Raw genomic sequence first — 6,918 nt, 5'->3', positions numbered from 1 at the left:
GGAAAGAGAACACAGAAAAGTTTCAAGGGTTGAGGAATAGTAGTTCCTGTTCTTGATCTAATATAATTATTGGTATGAGATTGTTATCAAAACAATTTCTGTCAGATGATGTGCCAGAATTGTATCACTCCCATTTCTTTGTGGAAGATGGTTGTAAACTATTGTTTAGGTATTGTAAAGATCAGTCAACTATGCCTCTTTCAGGGCTTCAGTTACATTAGAAGAGGGATAGGAATTGATGGTCCACTAAAATATAAAAAACTGAAACTCTGGGATGTACTTACTCCATGACATGAGGAGGACTTTGACACAGTAACATAGAATAGTATGCAATATTAATGAGCTTACTCAAAGGTTATATTTTGCACACACTAGGGTACTGAAATTGCCCTATTATGTGCATGTGTTTCCTTCACATGGAAATGAATACGAAGAGAACAAAGCAAAGAAACAAGAGACAATATTTGTAATAAAGATGTTAACAAGGAGAAGAAATGTCTCTAAAATCTCATGACCTTGTCTATTGTTCTTATGGTAAGGTTACTGTCAGGCAAGCTTCAAAGGATCAATGAATGTGGGTGAGATAAGCATAGAGATTAGTGAAGCAGCTGAATATCTTTTAAAAAAGGAAAATTTGCAAGACTTTTCCAGTAATTTGTGGAATTGGATTTGACCCAAAATAATAACACCATAGCCTCCTGTAATATTTCTGCCATCCTGAATGAAACAGGAAGCTGCAAGACTCACAAAATGGAAAATAATGATCTTCCTCCACGTGTCTCCTTAAGATCCAACCCCTCCCCCCGAGAAAAACCACAACAAAAAAACCACACAAAAAAAACAAGGTCTGAAAGTCTAAGAAGAAAGGGGTTAGAGTTCAAGCTTTGATCATGGAGAAGCACAGTGTTTCACAGAACCTGGATTGGGGGCCCAAAGTGCTAGTTTACTGTTTAATCAGCCCTTGGCTGGGGCATCATACAGTGTGGCAACTTTTTGGGTTGCTACGAAGCTGATTCTCCAAAAACGAGTCATTGCAGAAGCACTGAGGAGGAAAGCATGGAAGGCATTTTGCCCATGTTGTCCTGAACTATTGAAGTATTGCAAGCTTGTAGCCTTCCAAAATACCAACAATAATTTTGCTTATATCCAGTTACTATGTGTTTTTCTTTAAAATCTATATATTAGCAGTAATCTTCAGAAGAATATGGGTGTGTTACAATACTGCATCTATAGAAGCAATGGAAATATTTTGAAACTGTTGATAACCGATGCTTGCCTAAGCCTTGACCATTTTTTATCAAGACAAAAATCTGTATGATTTCCTTAAAGTCTTGCATGAGCTGTTCACTCACTAACTGTAAGCATCGGTCAGACTCGATGATCTATTGAGGTCCCTTCCGACCCTAACATCTATGAATCTATGAATCTTGATGGTGATAATTCCCATTCCAAATAACCTGTGATCTTTGACTCTACATCACTGCATTATGTAATACTCTCCCAGTGGTACTGAATGTTTTTCCTCTACATCATAATATGCAATCAGCACAAGCCTTCTGCTTAGATAATTGGATGCTAAAGAGCAAGAAAAACAAGTTGTCCCTTTTTTTTTTGAATGAAAGCAGCTCCATGGCTTTTTATTTTCACAGACAGAATTAATGATAAATTAATAGACAAGATTCTAAATGAATTAAACTCCTTGAATAGCCTATTACAAATTCATTTTTCCAAATACTAGTTCCATTATGAACCCCATCTGAGGCTACAACAGTATATCTGAAGAACCATCTTAGGGCTCAGGGCTCCACTAATAATGCAACTGGTGCAGTTGCAGCACATCCGTGCGTGTTTCTAATCAATGTATGTATTCAAAGCACAAATTCTACTGCATGCTTTACCGAGACACAGAGTTATTATGTAAAGGCAACAGGAAAACAAGAGTTTACTACTGCATTAAAAACATTTAATCAAGGATGTTGTTTCTTGTCTCCTAAATGCATTTACAGTCCTAAAGATGAATGTTTTAAAGGATCCCAGGGATTTTATAGTTATTAGTAATGTACAGTACATGCTAGTTTCTGTTTTCTCTTCAGTTCATGGCAGACCCTGTTCATTTTACTTAGTCACTACTATGAAAAGTGAATTTCTTTCTTGATGCTGGGATGTCCTACTTCTCTGAGTTACTGATTTTAATAAGTTTCTGTTTATATTCTTGCATGATTCATCTGTCACACACAGTGACTTCTCAGCTTATCTTCACAGTCAAATGCCTGGCATCCTTCAAAGTATTTATTTTTATGACTGAAAAGTTTGGTAATAGTCCAGATAAATTATTTCCACTGTTAATGTTAGGTAGCAATGCTTATTTTGAAGTAATACAGGAAATGTATTTTGAATGGGTGATGTTGTACAGGACAGATTTTTATTCCTAATGATACATTAGTTAAGGAGCCTTTTAAAGACCTAAAAGGAGAACCCTTGAAATGCTTTCAATCCTGCTGGAAATAAAATGCGTTCATTCTTTAGCTGGTGCCAGGTAGTAGGGGGAAAAATAAGCACTTTGTACAGCTTTTCTTGATAACAGCTTGTCAGTAATCACTCTGTAAAAACAAACCATAGCCTTCTGTAACCCCGGTGGCGGCCAAATAGTTGCCACCCCTGCCCAGTATCAGGGATGGTGTGGTGAGAGTGAGGCAGGGCTTCCGGCCAGCACCAATTCACTTTCCAGCCAACCCCTGCTCCTCACAGAGCAGCTTGTGGTCCCAAGGTCTAACACTTAACTGATTTAACTGTTTACACTTTATTTACAAAACAAGAATAATAGGAAAGGTTATTTACAACTTAATTTAAATGGCATAACCAGAATCACAAAACAAACCAGAATGCATTAGTCAATCCTTGACTCAAGAACCACAGGTAGGGTAACTCGCAGCTTTCAGCCACTGCTGAGATGCTACCACAAGGAAGCAAGGTGCTCACTCCCAGCAGCTCCAACAGGATTCCCAATAAGCGCCAGACTGCAACAGGTTAAGCTCTTCTGGTCTACAGCAATCAAATTGTATCAAACCCCAACCCCTCAAAGAGGCAGAAGGGTGACCCTCTGTGGCAACCAAAAAGGCAAGCAACAAGCAACAGAATAGGCTCCTGCAGCAATCAGCATGACCCAAGCACAAAGCTCAGGGACTCCATCTGATGACAATCAGCTATAGAATAAGGGACAGGACTGAGTCCCCTCTGGGGCAGTCAATGGCAGAGGGTCAGCAGCACAGGCAGCTCCCAGGGGTCATTGCTCTAAACCCCTGCTCCAAATGACTGGCCGGGCACCCCACACGCCTTGTGGCTTGCCAATCCTGCTCCGAGCGCCGGCCTGTGCCCCGAGCTCCTGGGGACCCTCGTCCTGGCACTCTGCTGCTCCTCGTCCTGGTGCTCTGCTGCTCCTGGAGACCCTTGTTCTGGCACTCTGCTGCTCCCATGCCTTGCCTTCTGCTGTCCTGCTTCCCCAGGGAAGGTAAGGGGTTTCTTCAACTCACCAGCTCAGCTCCCTGCTCCAGATAAGGATGCCGCCTGCGCTCTTGGCCGCTGCTGCTTCTCCGCAGCGGAGTGGGGGGCCAACTGCCACCCCTAGCCTCCGGGATGCCTGGCACATCCAGCACACTGTGATGGGGCCTTATGGCACCAGCTCTGCCCCAAGCCCTGGCTGCTGCTCCCTCTCTGCTGCAGGGGTGGAGGCACGGCTGACTGCTGCTGCCGCCTTCTCCCAGGGCGTTTGAGGCTCTTCAGAGGGGTCTCTCTGCTCCCCCTGCTGGGTCAGCTCTCATCATCTCTTCTTAGGCCTCCTGCATCGTTCCCTGGAGTCACAGTCAGCAGCCCCCCACGCCAGTTCGGCAGCTGTTTTTATCCCTTCCGGCAGTCCCCCCCTGGCTTGCAAACCGGCAAGCCAGTGCTCAGGGTGGTGGGCCCCCAACTTTGGCCACCCCCTTCCATGTGAATGAAGGGATTGAAAACCCCTTCTTTCAATTGGCTTCTCCTTTTCCACAGGGCAGGGCTCCCCTGCTCCACCCTTGGGGGTGCTCAGAGTTCACTGACACTGTTTCTAGCCCAGGGTAAGTATCTCAAGCCAATCTGGTGAGGCCACATTGGCAGTCCCTTACACTTATAAATAATTTTCACCAAAAAACCAAGAGTAAAGGGCAACAATTGGTAAGTGTGTCAGTCAAAAGAGAGGCAAGGATTTCTTAGGGTGATATCTTTTATTGGACCATTTATGTAGTTAGGATAGAGTTAAATAAGCTTTTTAATGCACGACATTCTTTGTCAGGTCATGAAGAATGTCTTGCATTAGAAAGCTTATCTAACTCTATCCTAACTAGATATTTTGTCCAATGAAAGATATTACCCTAAGAAAGCCTTGCCTCTTGCATAATTCCTGGACCATCACGGCTACAACATCACTGATACTCAGTCAAAAGACATTTCAGGAGCATGTACATGTGACACCATTAACATGTACATGTGACAAAAATGTTACTTTGTGTGGCTTAATGGCACCACAGTGTACACATGTAAGACTTTTGGGGGTTTTAAATGATTTTGCACTGTTTCAAACTAAACTATATCAGGAGCTAGTTTAATTTGCAACTTTGCAAATTGCAATGATGCAACTGTCAGCTCACCCCCACTGGCTGCAGGGGAGGCAGACAGGCTCTGCCAAAAAAGAAGGATTGGGTCCCTTGCTGCTTCTGTCTTCACCAGGCAGAAACAGAGAGGGGCCTGATCCTTTTTTTTTTTCAGTGGAGCCTGCCCATGGCTGGGGGGTGAGCTGCCGGTGGGCTGAGTGCCCCCTGAGCTGTGGGGGACCCTGGTCCTTCTCTTTGTGGTGGTGGTGCCCCCCAGGGCTGCCTAGGCAGGGTGGTAGTGGGCTGGGTTGTGCCCCAGCACAAAGGGAGCACCTGGCCTGATCCGACTCTTCCCCAAGCCCACTGGGGCTCCCAGCACCCCATGCACTGTCCCCGCCACCTTCTCCAGCAGTCAGCACACCCAGCTGCCCTTCTTCCACCTCCCCATGCTGCCCCAGGGGCAAGCCATCCCATTCCCGGGCAGTTCCAGGTGGTGGGAAGGTGGCGGGGACAGTGCAAGGAGTTCTGGAAGCCCCAGCATGCTCAGAGAAGAGTTGGATTGGGGCAGCTCGCTAGCAGCCTGCCTGCGTGGTCCAAGTGGGTACCACTGCTACAGAGGGAAGGACCGAGGCTCTCTGCAGCTCAGCGGCTGCTTGGCTCATCAGCAACTCACCCCCTGACTGCTAGCATGTTCTGGCTCCAACCAAAAAAAAAAAAAAAAAAAGCATCAGGCCCCTCATGTTAATCTGATGGAAAAATTGAAATGGTTTAGTGCTATGGGTTTTATTCTATGCCCCACCATTTCAATTTAGGGGGCATAGAATAAAACCTTGGGGATTAAACCCCCATCACATATACAAGTGACCTTCTTGAACAAGGCCTAACAACTGTTTCTTTAAGAGATGCTGGCATTTTGTCCTCCTGAAAGGGTATTGTGAAAAGTCTCTACTGAAGTCTTTCGTTGGTCTAGCCTGTTGCCTAAACCTCCCTTGGTACATGCAGAGCTTGGGTGAATTAAACTTCCAGTAACTACAGACTGTACACTGAACTTTGCATTTGCCCCTTAAATATAGCTGTGCTACATGAGTGAGAAAAAGGATTTAAAATTTTGAGTCATCCTGGGCCTTCAAATTCTCTTGACCTCTCCCTTCCTTAGTCTCCACTCTTTAGGTTATGATCCTTTGTACTGTCTTGGGGAGTGTAAGAATCTTTCTATGTTCTTGGCTAGGTCACTGAAGCTTGTAAGACTTGCTGCAGGCTGAATCAAGACTTCAGAAATCTTACTGAAGTAGGAGCAAACCATTTTACTTAGCATGAGCAAACTGAAAGGAAATAATTGAAAAAATCAGTTTGCTACTGATTAACTAATAACAGTTCTAAACTTAAAAGCATAATTTATTGCAAGTAGGTCACATAGATCTGGTCTGGAGCCTGAAGTCAATAGAAAAGTTTTCATTGACTTCAACAGCAATAGCATTAGGAATTTAAGGAGATATTTTATGAAACAATTGTTCACAAAAAGCATTATTTTAATTTTATAACAGTAAGGCAGTGATTCTAATTCTCAATGGGTGCATTTACACGTGATATTAATGTGAAACAATAAACTCCGGTACAGTTCACACCAGAGTTTATTGCTCTTGGGCACAGCATTTACATTTGTACCCAGGACAGTAGCACATTTTGCTGGAGTGGTGCAGCCCCAGCTGGCAGAGGGTCAGGCTGCCAGCCCAGAGCTGCTTCCCACCCCGGCTCAATGTGTTTTGGAGGGGCTGGCTGGGGCCTGAGGTTCCTACATTGTGGGGCTAGCCAGCTGGCAGCCCCCTGCACTGTAGCAGCCTCATGCCCCAGCCAGCCCCGGTCACTGTCTACATGTGTGTTATGATGAAGTAAATAAGTCTGTCATAGGATAGTACTTGTTTTGAACAACACTATCCTACTATCCTATGGTGGAATTAATTAGTTTACTCAGGCTTAATAGCTCCACGCATGTAGATGGTGACCCTTACTGCAGAGCTAATTAGTCAGCTCTGCAGTAAAGCATCTGGTGTAGATGCACCCAGTGCCTGTGACTAAGCACTATTCCAACAGATGTCCCTAGACTTGGAGCAAGCAATTATAGCCCAAATATTAACCTAATCTATTTGATGAATGACAACCAAATAAAAAAAAAAACTAATACACATTTTAGATAACCTGCCAAGTTCAAATGAGATTTTAATTGCAATAGTGCTCGTACGGATTATGGTCTCAATTACTGTTCTGTTTAAAATAAAATACTTTACAACATAATTGTGAATGA

The 6,918-nt window shown here is 44.0% G+C and overlaps 1 protein-coding gene across 1 annotated transcript in view; it reads right to left on the bottom strand.

The window, feature by feature from the left end:
• The window catches only part of TACR3 (tachykinin receptor 3), a 112,259-nt gene that overhangs the window by 55,241 nt on the left and 50,100 nt on the right, over nucleotides 1-6,918 (bottom strand). The window lies entirely within an intron of this gene.

Source organism: Alligator sinensis, unplaced genomic scaffold (genome assembly GCF_000455745.1).
Source record: "Alligator sinensis unplaced genomic scaffold, ASM45574v1 scaffold812_1, whole genome shotgun sequence".
In the NCBI taxonomy this organism is placed as follows: Eukaryota; Metazoa; Chordata; order Crocodylia; family Alligatoridae; genus Alligator; species Alligator sinensis.
The sequence above is the reverse complement of the archived record's forward strand: the minus strand, read 5'-3'. Positions and strand labels throughout refer to the sequence as shown.